The following is a 17,372-nucleotide window of genomic DNA, read 5'->3' as shown; positions in this document are numbered from 1 at the left end:
ACTACAATTTTTAAAATTTATTTACTTATTGTTATTGTCAAGGTGAAGTACAGAGGGATTACAGTTACATACATTATGTAATTAGTACATTTCTGGTCCATCTTCATACCCCCCTCCTTAATTTTTTCCCACCTTCCCTCTCTCCATATCCCCCCAGTTGTACAGATAGTTTACAACATATTGTCTTGTAAGTATTGCTGTTGCATTGTGTTGTCTTTTACCCTTTGTCTCATTGTTTTAATGTTCACCTTCCCTTCCCTAATTCAGACAGACATTTATAAAATACCCAAAGTATCATAATCAAATACACTGACAAAAGGAGCTAAGTCACAGGGAAGATGAACAGATGAAAACAAAAGAAATTTCCACAAAATTTTTAATGCATTCTTATCTTTTGTAATGAATTGGATATTGTGAAGGTAAAAAAAGTATAATTTTAGGAAATGTTGAAGTAATATGTGTAGAAAAGGACCCACAATTTTAATGAGTCCTTTTCTACACATATTACATCAACATTTCCTAAATTCACCTTACAATGTCCAATTCATTACAAAACATCCATCCAAGCCTCACTTTCTTCAAGAAACCCTTCCTATAACCCTAACTCAATAAAAACAATAGCGGCAGCAATAGCTCAAACCTTACTCCTCAATTACAATATTTTAGCAAAAACTGCTAATATCATCTAAAATCCACAGTTCTTTTTTCTGTCTTTTGAACTAAAACTCTGAAATAGTTATTATTTTATCCCAGAGAGATTTGTCAACCTTCCTTTGAGGTAATGATAGGCTCTATAACTAGCTCCTGCCAACAGGATGTGAACAAAAGTTTTATGAGCCATTTCTGGTTCATATCTTTGAAAGGAACTACTGATCTTCCTTTTATTCCTTTCCTTTTCTTTTAGGCAAAACATGGAAAGAATATTCTGTGTAGTGGCAAAGCAAAGAGACAGAATCAAGATTGGTTGTCTACTTTGTGGGATGGAGTCTTAGTACACTTAGTGAATTGGTCTACCTGTTTAACTTTTGTGTGAAACAAAGGTAAAGCTTCCATTTTTAAGGTCTATTGATGTTTGGCCTCCATAAAAAAGCTGAAACAGAGTCTCAATTAATATTACACATTCATACATCCTTTATCACCTCTGTCATATTATCATTATGATATGAATTTGTTGCTTGAGCCTCCTTTTTGGAGGCTGTAAGACAAAAAATAAAACAAAAAGATACTTTGTAGGAATCTTGGCACATGTATCTGCGCCTCAATGAGATCTAAGCAAAGGGAGTGTAAAGTCACAGAAAAGCCAAGTGCTTATTATTTCGAGTTTAATTACTCTGTATATCTTCCCTGGCTATATCTGAAAGTCTGTAACATTCTTGTACATGGCGAAAGAGTTTTTCTCTGGTAGAAATTCAATAAAGTCCTCAACCTAAACCTAATCCTAAAGACAAAAATAGGCACTATTTTCCACTCCTTAATACTTGCCCCCACTCAGGAAGAGGCAGCCTTAGCAAAAGAAACCAACAAGTTAGCCCCTGCTGCCGCAGCCTGACATGCCATGCGGTCCCCCAGTCTCCCGTCGCCGCCTCCCCCAGGCATGGCACAAGACCTCTCCTCATATGGTGGCAGCATGGCACAGCACGCTCGACTTCATGCTTAGCTCCAAAGCTGATGGTAAGACTATCCTAAAAGGCCTCCAGTCCATTTTCCAGGAGCAAGGAATGGCAGAGTCGGTGCATACCTGGCAGGACCAAGGCTATTTGGCAACCTACACAAACAAAAATGGCAGCTTTTCCAACTTGAGTATTTATCCACATGGATTAGTGTTGCTGGACCTTCAGAGTTACCACAGCAATGCACAGCAAAGATGAAAGTGAAAGCCTTCTGAACAAAGTAGAAGAAAAAATGAAAGAATCGAGTCAGAACAGCTCTGGCCGCCTGAAACGATTACCACCTATAGCTCGAGGAGGAGCCATTGACAGATGCTGGCCCACTACTGATGGGCGCGTGGTTGAGCATGACATAGATGAAGTGGTGTACGATGACGTTTCGCCTTATCAGAACATTAAAATTCTGCACTCAAAGCAGTTTAGAAATATTCTCATTCTTAGTGGGGATGTTAATTTGGCAGAGAGTGATTTTGCATATACCCAGGCCATCATGGAAAGTGGCAAAGATTACACTGGCAAAGATTCTGGGTACTGATTCTGGGAAGTGGAGATGAAGGCATATTATATGAGATAGTCAAACTGAAACCAAAGATGGTCACTATGGTAGAGATTGACCAAATGGTGATTGATGGATGTAAGAAATTTATGTGAAAAACACGTGGTGACATCTTAATCTTAAAGGAGACTTTGATCAGGTTCTCACAGAGGACTGTATTCCAGTACTGAAGAGATATGCCAAAGAAGGGAGAGAGTTTGATTATGTGATTAATGACTTGACAGTGGTTCCAATCTCCACATCTCCAGAAGAATATTCCACATGGTAGTTTCTCAGACTGATTCTTGACCTCTCGATGAGAGTACTGGAACAAGATGGGAAGTACTTTTCACAGGGGAACTGTGTCAATTTGACTGAAGCCCTGTCACTCTATGAAGAACAGCTTGGGCATCTGTATTGTCCTGTGGAGTTGTCCAAGGAGATTGTCTGTGTCCCTTCATACTTGGAATTACGGGTATTTTACACTGTTTGGAAGAAAACTAAACCTTGAAGATAAAGCTCCCTCATCAGCTGCGAACAGCCTTCCTGACCTTCACCTTCTGGATATGACATCCAAATCAGTCAGGCAAATCAATTGTGAATTCCTTCAAATTTTCTCTTTTTAGTAATTATTTTTAACTTTAAAAAGCCAATGGGAAAATGTATATTTTGATGAGCTAGTGTGTTCAAGTTTTTGCAAATCAGTTGAAGGATAATTAGACAGCAAGCAAAGACTACATGTGCACTGAACTCCCTAGAATGTGATTTTAGTTATTTTATTTCTGTGTGGGTTTTTTTGTTGTTTAGTTTTGTTTTGGTTTGGACAGATTTTCAATTTGGACATTTGGAGGAATGAACATCTTTGTTTTGTTCTGGAGGAAAGTTCTGTGTTTGGTGCTTATAAGAGAAAGAGTTCAAAATGAGTAGGAATTTTTCAATTAAAATTACAAAAGAGATTAAAAAAGAAACCAATGAGTCAGTACTAGAGGGTCTTGTCAAGATTTCATTCATTTGGCTCTTTTTCAAGTGTAATTTGTGATATAATAAGTAAATGTTTGCTAGATGGAGATTTCATGCACTTGATTCAGATAGAGCCTTCTGCTTGTTACTAGCCAGAAACAGGCTTCATAATATTAGGTAGGTGTTTAAACCTTTTTGTGTAGAGAGAATAAAATTTAAAATCACACATTATAGAACTTAAGGTCTTTTCCAGGAATAAAATCATCACTAGCAACACCCAGAAGATAACTTAATTAACAAAGTATCACCTACTCATCTCAGGCATACCCACTTTCTGTTGGTGTTCCTATCAATATTTTTATTGAAGTAATACTTGTAAATAATTATCTGCATTTCTTTTTTATTCCATCAGTTTATTTTAAAGTGCAGTTTTATTTCAATAAGATCAAAAGAAACTAATCAACTAAATAAAGGTGACAATATGCTATGACCTGTTTTGCCTCTCCATTTTCTTTCATGAGTAGAACAAAGATCTGACTTATCAAAGTGAAAAAAAAATCCTATTTATTTGGGCAAGGAAAAAAAAAAAACACAGAAAGATTTCTTCCAAGATAAAGAATCTTAGTTTCACTCCTCACATACAATGTGAGCACACAAGAAACAATTAGCATAATAGAGGATGATAGACTTGATAGATGGGAGAACTTTGGTTAAGTCTCAACAATTTTGATGGTGCAAATTAACCACATATATGAGCAGGACACACTCACGTATTCTTCATTACCAGTGAGGATAAAATCTGTAGAGCAGACAAATAAACAATCTTTTTCAATACATATGTGCCATTCTCTGTATAAATTTCTAAGCATATTTTGCCAGTAGGAAAATGGCACTTTTCAAGCATCACAGGATTATGAGTTTCCTTTCAGATATGTACCTTAAGTTTAATCTATGAAAAGTGAATGCTTGAAATGAGCCAGTAGTAAGAGCAAAGAAAAAGTCACTAAACTCTTTGCTCAGAAATACAGAATGAAGGACAAAATCAGAAGTTCTAAGTAAATACTACAACTGAGTCACTGAAAGGAGCCTCAAAGAAGAAATTTGTAGAAAAACATAGAACATAGAAACTGTTATATAGGATATATTTCATTTATGTAATGGTTGCTTCTCTGGTTCTTAGCCCTAGCCAACTATGCATCACACAAGCCAACACAAAACCTCCAGTGGGGTGTTTGTTCTGTTCCTGATAACTATGAAGATTAAGTTTACTGGTGAAATTAGATATTGATGAATTAATGACATATAAAATTGTAACTCTGAAAAGTGATAGAACCACATGGTGTAATGACTTAAACACATGGTTGCTTTCCTGTGGCAATGGTAATTGAATAAAAATGGCCTCCACAGTATCTCTGCCCTCATATTTCCTCTGTGTCTGTCCACTCCAATAAAAAAGCCTATTTGTTCTCCTTTTGAATCAAGCTGGCATTTGTGACTCATTTTTTAGCTTAATAAGGCATAATTTATGTCATATCATTTCCCTAGATGAGATCAAAATGTCCTTGAAAAATATATCTTTATATATGTGTCCTACAGATGTTTTCTTTGGGGATTCACATCATCATATGGAGATGCTGAGTCACAATGACAACTGAGCCCAGGTTTCTAATTATCCCTGCTCATGTATGTGAGAAAACCACCTTAATCATGGATGGTCAGGCCTGATATTTTAGCTCCCAGTAATCTGAATCACTCAGTCCCTTGGAGCACTATTCCCTTACTATTAGAAACTTCCAAGAAATGGCATCTGATATGGATCATAACTAAATTCCCAATCAATAGAATATGTCAGCATCACAGAAGCATAAACTATTTGAAGGATTTGCTTCTTCTCGCCTGACCCAATTGTTTTATGTACCCAAAGACAAAATATGAAGACTAGATTCCCATACCATTTTCTCAGGTGCTTATCAACATCAGGCAAGCCACGAGAAATCCAAAAACCTGCAGACTGCTTGAAGCAGACAGGGCAATCCACTTAAACCTGGCTGTAAACATTCCATTGTAGACCAAACCGAAAGCCCCCACCTCCCTAGAACTAATGTTTTCTTTGTTGTTGTTAACCTCTGTCTCCTTGCTCAGACCCATAAAATCTCAACTCCAGCCCCACCTCCTTGAACAACATCCATACCCACAGGAAGGTTTATGCCCCTTACTGTTATGCTTCAATAAACAATCCTAGCCTTTTGGGAATTGAGTCCAGCTTATTCCTTCTCCTTTCTCCTCCATTTACTTAACACTGTTGTACTAGGTTTCGAAGTGTGTTATTGTGTAACTACATAACAGAATATTCATAAGATTTAACACAGTTTTTTATGAGGTAATTTGACTTTCCCTGTAAAACCCATCTTCCATTTTCTACCTTATTGATATTAGAAAAGATGATGATAAACAATGATAATGAGATATATTAACAAGCTAAGATTATAAACATGATAACAATAGTTTCATGGATGATGATTGGCAAAACAGAAGAAAATGGAGCAATTCCTAATTGTGCCAGTGGTGGTATGTTTCAATCTGGCAATGCTTATCATGGATAGTTTGTCTCCCATTCTAAATACTAGGAAAGGGGCGATCTCATTTCTTATCTCTGCAGTGGCACAACTTTCCTAATTCTGAGTAGTGAGTTATATTCAATAACTATGAATAAGGTAATGGGAAATGTCTGCATGTCTTTCCTGATCTTTACTCCTTTGGCAATGAGATTGGAAGCAGCCTGTATTACTGAGCCATGATATGAATAATAACTTCCCTGGAGAGTCACTCTATATACAGAAGACTTCATATAAAAAAGTAATTAACTTTCATATATTTAGGCATTGTGTTTTGTCACCATAGATTATTCTTGTTTGTACTGACTTAACCTATGGGGAATGCTGAAGAATGATTTTTTTCTATAATAAGTTTTTCTAAGAACAATGTTTATTGTTTATGTTTCATTTAATTGCCAGAAATGGTCTTCATTGTAAGCTACTTACATATTTCTTGGCAATTATTTCTTTTAGGTTTTGCTTCTTCGCATAGTACTTTCACAATATTTATTTAAAAATTGCTTTAGCCCATAAAAATACATTCCTGGCACTGCTTATGTGATATGGAATGGGAGGAAAATATCGATATTGACACAGATATAAACATATAGGTATTGTCCTGAAAAGGCAAAAATTGTAGAAATAATTATACCTGAGTATAATGACTATATTTCAAGATAAGAACAAGTGATAAAAATGCTATCTAAATACAATGGCGTGTTTGTTCAAGGAAGTCTAGGGATTTGAATGCATAAATATCTACCAAAATAAACAAACATAAATCATGTGTGAAACAGCTGTGAATATTTCAATGTGAGGGGTTCATTTGTGCAAAGTTAGGTTATTAGCATGACACAAACTCATATGGTATGTATGGGTAACAGAAAGTTATTCTTCTAGGCTAGAGCTCACATCACATAAAGTATATTTAAAAATAATGTCACAAATTTCGGTTGGGTATTATAGAAAACTTAACGGTCAAACACATAGACTGATAAATTATTTTGTTAAGAAAGATTGTATTTGAAGAGGAAGACAACATAAATAATTCTAGGTTACCAGTATTCAAAAAAACTTACTTAACGATGAAAAGATTGGGAGTTCCTGTGTAGGGCTAACTAGTTTTTGATTAAGGATTCTTTGGGTTCAGTCTCTTAAATTCTGGGATTTCCAATGAGACAAGTTACCTACTTCCTTCTACTAGGCTCCACCTTCTGCTTTTTATTGCTTCCAATAATGTCCTGACATTATGATTCCATCAAAGGATTAACCTACTGACTAGGTCACAGTTCTCAAAATTTAGTCACTTCCCAAAAGCTCATCAATGACAACCAAGCCATTAACACTTGAGTCTTTGGGAAACATTTTATATTAAAATCATGGCCTAGTTCTTATCCTTTATATACCCATATTATGACTCTCTTTCTCTTGTTTCTATCTCCTTTCTTTCCCCATTCTTTTTCTATTGATTTATCATCCAAATTTTTTTCTACCTTATTGTATTAATGGAATTCTCCAATGAGACAGATGAAATAGGCTGCAAAGATAAATAAGTAAATTAAAGAAGTGAAATCTCCAAGCAGTTATGGCTGAGTAGTCCCATGAAAGACTATCTCCAAGCTTGAAACCAGGGAAGAAGATAGACTGTCAGTCCAAGTGTAACAGCCTCAGAAGCGAGAAAGCCAATGATGTAAATCTCAGTCTAAGGCCAAATATCTGAAAAGTCAAGAGGCCTCTTTTGCAAGACCCAGAATTCAAACGTTTTTCTATAATTTTGACGTGTAAGGACCTAATCCAGTGGTGATGGGGGAACGCCAAATCTACCACTCTTCTGACTTTTTGCTTCATTTGGGTCTTGGTCAATTAGTTGGAGCTAATATTCTAACTTAAGATCAACTTAGCTCTATTTAGGTTGAGATAAGAGTTTTCTGTGCTTGGTAAACAGATTCACAAAGTAATTTCTGGAATAATCATTGTGGATGCTCTCAGAGATGTGCACTGTGATTCTTTTTTTCCATTCTTGAGGTTTGAATTCAAGGCCTGGGCACTGGACACTGTCCCTGAGTTTCTTCTTGCTCAAGGCTAGTACCCTACCACTTGAGTTGCAGTGCCACGTCTGGCTTTTTCTATTTATGTGGTTCTGAGTAATTGAATTTAGGGCTTCATGCATGCTAGGCAAGCACTTTACTATTAAGCTACATTCCCAGACATATTGTGATCTTTCTAGATATTCTAGCTTCTACTTAAAACTAGCAATCAATGATTCTTTACAACTCTTTCAAACAATACTTTACAACTTATTCAAACATCACAATTACACTATGAGACCAGTTTTATATAGCTTACAAATAGAAAGAAAGATAGTTTTAACTTTGAGTTTGAGCAAATTGGACAATGTGGATTTCAATAATTATAATGAATACTTGAAATAATAAATTTACAGAGGGAAATACTACACGTTATGATGTTTCAGCTCATGGTTTTCAGTCCCTTTTCTTGGGGCTTATGCCAGCTCATACTTTTTAGGGTTCTTGGTGGGGAAGAGAAAGATACTGACTTCATGATCAGAACCAAAGAAAGAAGAAAAAGAAAATAAGATCCCTCTATTCACTTCAAAGTCATGAACTCCATGACTAGAAGGCCTTCCACTAAGCCCCACTTCTTAAAGTCATCTACAACCTCTCAATGTCATTAAGTTTGAAAGAAGGCCTTTAATGAATGGCTATGAGGAAAAAACAAAGCCAAGCCCCAGAAAGAGGAAAATTAACAATGTATGTAAAGAAAATACGTTCCATTTAGTTTTTACATATTTTTCTTGCATGAAATTTTCTAATATACGGAACAGAATGCGTATTAGTATAATGTTTAAAATATATAATGACAAAATATTTTATAATTACATATAACACTACATAATTGTACATATATAATACATTGTATAAATGTATTATATAAAATGTTATATAATTTTATATAAAAATATATAATATAAATTTTACAATATAGTGTACAAATTAATGTAACTGTTAAAAATCCAAATTTTCTACTTTTAATGTATGCAAGATTAATGACAAATTCAAGTAGATTTATTAGCAATCTTTAGTATATAATATTCTAACAAAAATGACTTATGATACAAGTATTTGTCATTTCTCATTATTCTGTGGATTGATTGAGTTGAATGCTTTTGAATGGCCTTATGTACATGTCTGCACAGGATACAAGTTAGATTTGAGGAAAGTTAGCATGCTTAGTTTCACTATTCATATGGCCTCCAACCCTCTAAAAAATTAACTTGGGCTAATTTACAATATTTATGCTTTCCAGAAATACAGCTGTTGCATTTCAGCTATCAAATATCTTTTAAGATCTCATTTGTTGTGTTTACTATTGTTTCAATAGTTAAGTTCAGAACCAAAATTTAGTGAAGCATGCTCCACATTACAATGAAAGGCCATCACAATTTCTTCGTAATTATACATAAACATTATGAAACAGGAAAAATTGACTACAGTACTGCACTAAATATAAAAATATTGCTATTTTGCTGCCCCAGAGTTTATTCTAAAATTTTGATTCTAAGAATATAAATTCATAAAGTAGGTGTGGGTGGTTCAGACCAGTATTCCTAGCTACTCAGGGGCTGGGATTTGAAGATCTCAGTTTGAAATTAGTCAGAGAAGACGAATCTCTAATATTCTTATCTTCAATAACCATAATAATCAAGAAGTGGAGGTATGGCTTTAGTGCTAACCTTGATCAAAATACCCAAGTGAGAGTTTAAAGCCCTGAATTCAAGCCTCAGTATTAGCACCTACAAAAAACAAGAATAAGAATTTATAATCATATATGTCATGCTTTAATATAAAAATATAACAAATTTTCATGATGATGGGTATGTCACTTGATTAGCCTATCTTTGTTCATCTGTTTTAAAAAAAAGTAAAAAAAAGCAGGAGGTTTTCAAGGGCTTCACCCAGATCATTTCATGTTCTGAAAAAGAAGGAAGAAGCCTGGTTACCAGACTGTCAGGTCCTCTCTATCTCTTTTCTTATGATATAATATATTCTTCCAAGATATGGGTAAATTATTTATCTTCATTTCCATTTCACATAGCACAATTTAAAGTACAATATTATGGAAAAATCAGCAGATTCATTTTTGTGATCACTGTACTACAGGATGATATTTTCAGCATTTTATAAATTCACATTTATTCGTGCATTGACCTGGGGGCATGGAGACTATTTTTGAAATGTTTCTATTTTTAAATGTTGCCAAATTGTTTGCTTAGAAACATTTGTTTTAGGAGATGGTCTAGTTGGAGATTTCCTTTATTTTTTTTAAATTTCAGGATGAAATGCCAAGCTATCTTATTATAGAAGGCAGGATGGCATAACTAAATAGGTCTAAGGAAGAAATTGAGCTGAACTATTTTCAGTTTGCTTTTTTACTTTTCTGATGACCTGGACAGATCAGTTAGAAAGAATAGCTCTTAATTTTTATTTCACACAATAGGGTAAACTAAAAATATTAAAAATAAGTGAAACAAAAGCAAATTAGCTTTCTACATTTTTAAATTATGAAAGATAGAATAAAGACTATCCTTTACTAATTATTACCAATGAGGAAAACAACAGAATATGTTTCTTCAAGAATGGCTCACTTAATATGATTTTTTCCAAATATTTCCATTTCCTTATGAATGGAGAAATATCATTCTTTCAGATGGAAGCATAGAATTCCATTTTATTTACATACCACATTTTTTTTGGTCAATTCATTTACTGAGGGACATCTGAGTTGGTTCCATATTTTAGCTATGATAGATAATTCTGCAGTGCGCATGGTTGTGCTGGTAGCACTAGTGTGGCCCTGTTTGTGATCCTTTGGAAAAATGGCCACAAGAAGTGAATCTGGGTCATGGGGAAGCTATATGTTTAGTCTTATGAGGAACATCCCTAGTGCTTTCCAGAGTGGTTGAACAAGTTTACACTCCCACCAACAGTTTAGAAGGGTTGCCTTCTTTTCTTTCTTTTTATTTTAAATTGATTTCATCACTGTATAATTAATTGTATTGGGCAAGAGATATTCTTTGGCTTCGTGGTGGGGTGTGCTTATCAGCAGGCATGAGACTCTGGGTTCCAGACCCAGACAAGAAAAAGGAGGGAGGCAGAGAGAGAGGAAAGGAAGGAGGGAGGGAAAAGAGGCAAAGGGAAGAGAAGAAAGAAAGAAAAGGAGAACCAAGGCAGTAAAATGAGGAAGGAAAAAGGGAGTAAAAGGGGGAGAGAAGGAAAGAGAGGGAAGAGGAGAGAGGAGAAAAGGAGAGGAGAGGAACAGGACTTTAGAAAAAATATCAACACAGCTGTATAAAAAATAAACACTTGATCAGTATGACACAAGTGTGGCCAATTTTGGAGGTGATTGCCTTCTAGCCACATCCTTGCCAGCATCTGTCATTATTAATTCTACCTGGGGTGAGGTGGAATCTCAGTGTTATTTTGATTTGCATTTCTTTTATGGCCAGAGGTGTTGAGCTTTTCTTCATATATCTATTAGCCATTCTCATTTCCTCTTCAGAGAAGTCTCTCTTTAAGTCTCTAGCCCACTTATTAATGGGACAGTTATTTCTTTGAAGAATATATGATTTTTTCTTTTGTCATTCCTATGTTTTATACCCTGGTGTTCCTGCATTTGGTTTCATTACCCTGGGTTTTGCATATACATTTATCTGAATTAGTGACAAAGGATAAAGGGTGAACCAATGCAATAGTTATACTCACAAGACAATATGTTGGAAATTAACTTTGCAACTCAGTTGAGGGTGTTGGGGGAGGAATGGTGGGAGAAAAATGAGGAAGGGGATAACAAGTATGACAAAAATTATACTCATTACCTTATATATGTAAGTGTAACCCTTCTATGTATCACCTTGTCAATAAAATTAAATAAAAAAGATTTTCAACTTCAAATGAAATATTAACATATAGTATTATCTCTGTGAGAGCTATTTGGTACTATATATAATCAACAGGGACATTCACTTCTGTCTTCACCTAGTAAGAATGAATGCCAAATAATTTTGGGTTACATTAAAACTAAATTTAATATACTTGCTGACAGGTCAAGTATTTTATCCTAAATTAAAAAAAATACATCTGTATTTTAACACAGCATAAAGAATTTTTGATTACAAAAGGAAACATTTTAAAGGATACCGAATCAAAAGGAAATTACAGGCAATCAAAAGATTATAAGCTGAAGTCAAGACAGAATAATCATTTCTACATTCATAAATTTCAATAATTTAGTTGTAATGAGTTTCGTGTAAAATTTTAAAGATATTGACATTCCATAAGTGAAAAAGATTTATTGATTTTTTCAATGTTTTTATTAGTATTTTTGTATTATGTAGCCTACAAAAGTATGCTTTTTTTTGCTGTTCAGATCTCTTAACTCATTTTTTAAAAAATGTGTTGATATTGTCCTTCAACTGACATTGATCAAAATTTGTAATCAAATTTGTAAGTCTCCATATTAATCAGAATATTAATCACTGTGATGGATTTCTTTTTTTTGTTGTTTTTGTTTTTTTTTTTGGCCAGTCCTGGGGCTTGGACTCAGGGCCTGAGCACTGTCCCTGGCTTCTTTTTGCTCAAGGCTAGCACTCTGCCACTTGAGCCACAGCGCCACTTCTGGCCATTTTCTGTATATGTGGTGCTGGGGAATCGAACCCAGGGCCTCATGTATATGAGGCAGGCACTCTTGCCACTAGGCCATATCCCCAGCCCCCTGTGATGGATTTCTGAGAAAACAACTTAGGGGCAGAAAGAATTATTTTGATTCATATGCTTTCAAAGGTGTCAGTACATGGTCATATCACTCCATTTATTCTAGCTAGTATGAGACTCATGCTGGAAGAGCATGATGGGACAAATCTTCTCACCTCTTGATAAGAAGAAAGGCAGGGAGTAAAGAGGCATATATGGAAGGGGGCAGTACAAGAATTATTCTGAAAGACACATGTGACCAATTCCTATTTAGTAACCTATTCCACCAACTAGGCCCTCCTGTGTAAATGACATTAATGAAGTAGGTGTGCTCACAATTCTATCACCTCTCTACAGTACCAATTGCTGAGGAACTAAACCTTTAACACTTGGGCCTACTGGGGAAATATGGAATGTTCCTTTATGTCCGAACCTTTAGTGTTTATAATTTAGTTTGCTCCTTAATGCCTTTAAAGACATTAAATTTAGTGTTTAATATGTTCCTATGATTTAGGAGACAGATAAAGAAGAAAATGAATTTTATTTTTGAATTCCTTTGAGAAAATACTTAAAGAACTTTTGATTCCTCAGTCTTTTTGTCTGCCAGTCCTGGGGCATGAATTTAGGCCTGGGGGCTGTCCTTGAGACTCTTCGTATTTAAAGCCAATAGAACTCTACCACTTGAATCACAACACCACTCCCGGATCTTGCTAGGCAGTTTATTGGAGATAAAAGTTTCATGGACTTTTCTTTCCAGGCTGGCTTCAAATTGCCATCCTCGGACCTCAGATTCCTGAGTAGCTACTATTATAGGCGCGAGCCACCTGTAACCCTGCACTTCCTCAATATTGAGACTGAGAAACTAATAATTCTTAACCAGGGAGGAAAAATGTGTTCTAAGCGGAAATACATGGTATGGATAAAGGTGTAGAGAAATAAATGTATGGATTTTGTAGAAGAAATCTAAAATTTCTGTCTCACTTCAAAATCTCTGTAACTATTGTGATCTTCTGCCAGGACGATCCTTAACGTGTACAAATTATTCCCAATGTTTCTTTGGGTCTGGCTCACCTCACTTAGTTTGATTTTTTTTCCAGGTCCATCCATTTATTTACGAATGGGCAATGTCATTCTTTCTGATAGAGGCATAGAATTCCATTGGGTATATGTACTACATTTTCTTGATCCACTCATCTAATGAGGGGAATCTGGGTTGGTTCCATATTTTAGAGAGACAAATCACGCTATGATGAACATAGTTCTTCTGGTGGCTTTAGTGTGGTCTTGCTTGTAATCTTTTGGGTAGGTGACCAAAAATGGGGCTACTGGGTCATAGGGGAGCTCTATGTTTAGCCTTCTGAGAAACTTCCATACTGCTTTCTAGAGTGGTTAAACAAGTTTATACTCCCACCAACAGTGTAGTGGGGTTCCCTTTTGGTCACATTCCCTCCAGCATTTTTTCTTATTCATGTTCCTGATAAGGGACGTACTTACTGTGGTGAGGTGGAATCCTAGCAGAAGATCACAATAGCTCAATAGTTATGTCCATATGAACACAGAAGGTGATGCTAAGCAAAATGGACTCCAAGTTATGGAAACAAGTGGTATATCATTGTTTCTATTATTTTCAACATGCCATGTGAAATTATGTCCTTTTTCTCTTGTATTTCTTCCCTGTGGTTTTACTCTTGATATCACAGTAATGGATTTTAGTACCCTGTATATTATATATACGTGTACAGGAACTAGGGGAAGGAAAGGGAATACCAAAATTGAGAGACAAAATATAAAAAGACAAACCAATGCAACATCAATACTCACAAAACTACATGGTGTAAACCAACTTCACAACTCATGTTGGGGGAGAGAAATGGGGAGGGGGAGGCAGAGGAAAAATGAGGGAGGAGGTAACAAGTTGGATAAGAAATATACTCACGCTGACTTACATATGAAACTGTAACCCCTCTGTACTTCACTTTGACAATAAAGAAATTTTTTTAAAAACTCTACAACTTAGTTACTGTCATCCCCAAGTCCACATTCCTCAGCCTCCTGCACATGGTTGAGTTCACAGGCTTTGTCATTGAATGCAGTTGAAGACAGGCTCACCAACTAATGCTCAGACACCTTTACATATGGATGCTTTATATTTGACAAACCATTCTTAGGTTACCCTTCTCTGTTCTTTTGTAGTCATATTAAGATGAGTTGGAAAATAATTAGATGAAATATATCCTGGACTGACTGTTAAATTCCTTCCAAATTCTTGCCTTTTTCACAGTTTTTACTGTCTTCCAGACCACAATTTCACAGCCATATTCCAGAATTATTGGGCACATCTTAGCCTCTTAAGACATCTAATTTGGTCATAAATTCCTGACTTTGTTTACCACAGACTTATTTTTTACCACTTAAATAATAAACTTGTCAGACTAATAGGTAAAGAAGATGTGGTGTGATATATATATATATATGCATATGTATAATATACCTATACTTATGTACACATAGCTCACATATATATGATTATTGCATGTATGAATGTGCATGGGTAGACATGAGGAAAACTAAAAAATAAGAACATTTCATTTGCAAGAAAATGGATAGTAACTGAAGAACACCTTCTTGAGCAAGAAAAGACTAGCTAAAAAATCCAAATATCATATATTTTATTCCTGTAAAAGTGAAATCTAAAAGATATACTTATTTGTGGATATGTATATATGCACATATATACATATTCACATGCATATATATACATAACATATATACACATATACACACATACACACATATGTACACATCATCAATACATATAGACTGTAACTTTATAGGACAATTTGGAGGATAAGGGAAGAGCATAGTGAAAAAGTATGAATGTGAATAACTTTAAAATGCATTGCAACTATGTGTGAAGATGGCATAAAATGCTCAATGAAGGCTGTTACCCAGTAAGAATTGAAAGTTAGTAAAAAAAAAAAAAAAGTGAGGGGAGGGAATGGCAATAGAGAGTGTTATTTAGAGCGAAACACAAAATATGGCTGGAGTGCAGGCAGGTGAGAGTGGAATTAACCAGGCAAGTGAATGAGCATGACTGTGGCCATATAATTTGTCTGCATGGATGAAAATAAGACAATAAAACCCCTTGAAACTACAATAAGTAGGGAGTGGGTTATGGAAGGTGCGAAGGAGGATGCCATTGACAATACCTCTGAACAACATGTAATTGTCTCAAGGAATTCCCTTCTTGTATAGCTAACTATAATAGCTATGTTAAAAACAAAACAAAAAATAACTTTTTTCCAAAACTTTCATTCTATGGATTAAGCCCTTGTTTTATGCACAACGGTTCTTTGAACCTTACTTCTCATTGGTCAATCATCCCATCTAGATCACAAATCTTCTAGCTATGCTTCTCACACCGTTGAAACCACAGACTTGCACCACCATTCCCTCCTTACTGGTGAAGGTGGAGTGTCAGTATTTTTCCCTGCTTAACCATAATCCTCCCAATTTATACTTCCTGAATATCTGGGTTAACAGACATGTGCCAGTACATCTGGCATAACACTATATTTGGCAGTGCTGACCTCATACATTTTTGTTGGTGCTCTATCATTTGAGACACACCCCGGCTGTAGTTGCTCCTGATTTATTCTATGATAGGGTCCTACTTTCTGCCCATGGGGACTCCTGATCTACAATCTACTTGAGGATCTATCTCCTTGTGGTGTGATCACAGGCGATGTACTACCATATACAGCTTCCATCCATGGAGACAAATTTTCAGCTTGACAAAACAATCCATATTTTATTCTCTTATGTAGAATCTAACAACAAGGATAAACCTTATACTCAATTTTGGTTAACAAGAACCCACTCTATCTTTTCTCAAATTATGAAGCTCCAAATTTCAGCTGACTAAACAGTTCAGATTATAGGTTTGATTAACCACTATTCAGCATATGTATGTTTGTGTCTATGTTGTTGTTTTTTTTGTTTGTGTGTATGTGTGTGTGTGTGTGTGTGAGAGAGAGAGAGAGAGAGAGAGAGAGACAGAAAAAGATAGACACTGAGAGAATGAGATAAATTAAGATTGGTGACTACAAGAAACTCAAAGATTCTAGGGTTAAAAAAGGTTTATGTTATAAATGAGGAAACAGAAACCCAGATTGTTAAAGAGACCCTGTTACCAACAAGGTAGGAAGAGGGAATTCAGAGTTGCTAAGTCCATCTCTAGCTTTTATTTCCATTGTCACAAATCAATCAATCAATCAATAAATCAATCACTGATCTTATGTCAAAAAAATTGTATGAGGGCAAAGAAACAGAAAGCTAGTATCTAAGTCCAGAACTGGACTGTAGACAGTGTACAATGTGCATATTATTAATAAATGGCTGTTAAAAACAAAAGGAGAAAAAGATGAAAGAAAGAAAGGAATATAGCATGAAAGGAAGGAAATTAAAAAGAAGCAAGGAAAGAAAGAAGAAGTAAATTTCAAAATAGTTTTACTGTGTATTTGCTCAATTACCATTTATTTCAGTAAAATATTATATATATATTCATTAAATTAATAAATAACTCCCACTTTAGATAAAAATTCATATGTGAAATATGAGTACATATAACATGCAATTAAAAGGAAATAAAGCATTCTAAGAAGATACCTTTTAATATCTGGAATCTATTGAAGTTTGGCCCATAAGGAAGCAAACCATGAATAAAAATAATTATATTAATTATTTTAATAAAGCATGTTGAAACTAAAATGAAAGAAGTAGATTATGAAAAATAATCTGATTTGCTATCTTATCAGTATTGTACAAATTTATTTTAAAAACAAAA

General features: G+C 35.0%; 1 long non-coding RNA gene and 1 pseudogene across 1 annotated transcript; both read left to right on the top strand.

The window, feature by feature from the left end:
• The first annotated feature begins 1,616 nt into the window (after window positions 1-1,616).
• LOC125354340 lies at window positions 1,617-2,713 on the top strand (annotated as a pseudogene).
• A 288-nt stretch (window positions 2,714-3,001) lies between these two features.
• Window positions 3,002-14,109, top strand: LOC125354339. The gene is made up of 3 exons (XR_007211481.1): window positions 3,002-3,089; window positions 4,896-4,901; window positions 14,100-14,109. It is a non-coding gene; the product is annotated as an uncharacterized LOC125354339 (long non-coding RNA).
• Window positions 14,110-17,372: the final 3,263 nt, after the last annotated feature.

This window comes from Perognathus longimembris, chromosome 7 (genome assembly GCF_023159225.1).
Source record: "Perognathus longimembris pacificus isolate PPM17 chromosome 7, ASM2315922v1, whole genome shotgun sequence".
Lineage (NCBI taxonomy): Eukaryota > Metazoa > Chordata > Mammalia > Rodentia > Heteromyidae > Perognathus > Perognathus longimembris.
Note: the sequence above shows the minus strand (reverse complement) of the source record. Positions and strands in the feature narration are given on the sequence as shown.